Below are 1,188 nucleotides of genomic sequence, written 5' to 3' on the forward strand. Positions count from 1 at the left end.
CTCTTTGCAAACTTGGTGAACTTCTTCTTCTTGAGCACAAGCTTCTCCGATTTGTCTTTACGTCTCTCATACAAACAATCATACACAAAGTGTCTTGGGCTATCACAATTGTAGCATTCCCTTCGTCCAAGCGATCTTCCTTGAAGATTCTTCCCTTTGTTTTCCATGGTCCAGGAGTACTTTTTGACTAAAAGAGCCAAGTCTTCCGCAAAGTCATTTACCGGGCATGAGGTGTCAACATCTTCCTCACATATCTCTTCACTCACTTCTTCATCCCTTGTGTTGGGTTTCTAGTAATTTCAAAAATTTCCTACGCACACGCAAGATCATGTGATGCATAGCAACGAGAGGGGAGAGTGTTGTCTACGTACCCACGCAGACCGACTGCGGAAGCGTTGACGCAACGTAGAGGAAGTAGTCGTACGTCTTCCCGATCCGACCGATCAAGCACCGAAACTACGGCACCTCCGAGTTCGAGCACACGTTCAGCTCGATGACGATCCCCGGACTCCGATCCAGCAAAGTGTCGGGGAAGAGTTCCGTCAGCACGACGGCGTGGTGACGATCTTGATGTACTACAGCAGCAGGGCTTCGCCTAAACTCCGCTACAGTATTATCGAGGATATATGGTGGCTGGGGGCACCGCACACGGCTAAGGAATAGATCACGTGGATCAACTTGTTGTCCCTTTGGTGCTAGCCCTCCCCTCTATTTATATGTTGAGCCCGGGGTCGAAACTTGGAGCAAAAGCCTCCTCAAAGTCGGTTTTTGCCCGAAAGGCAAGAGTCCCACTCGGACTCCAGGACCAAACGCCACAATCCTTGGCGTCTGGCCCAGACGCCATGGGCCTCGGCGTCTGGCCCAGGGCCAGACGCCAGGGTCTCCGGCGTTTGGCCCCCTGGCCTCCGCAAAACTCCTTTTGCACCGACCTAAAGCCTCATGGGCTTGACCCCTTGGCCTAACCATATCATCCAATATATGAATCTTTACGTCTCGACCATTTCGAGACTCCTCGTCATGTCCCCGATCTCATCCGGGACTCCGAACTCCTTCGGTACATCAAAACATGTAAACTCATAATATAACTGTCATCGTAACCTTAAGCGTGCGGACCCTACGGGTTCGAGAACAATGTAGACATGACCGAGACACGTCTCCGGTCAATAACCAATAGCGGGACCTGGATGC

Source organism: Triticum urartu, chromosome 3, assembly GCF_003073215.2.
Source record: "Triticum urartu cultivar G1812 chromosome 3, Tu2.1, whole genome shotgun sequence".
Classification (NCBI taxonomy): Eukaryota; Viridiplantae; Streptophyta; class Magnoliopsida; order Poales; family Poaceae; genus Triticum; species Triticum urartu.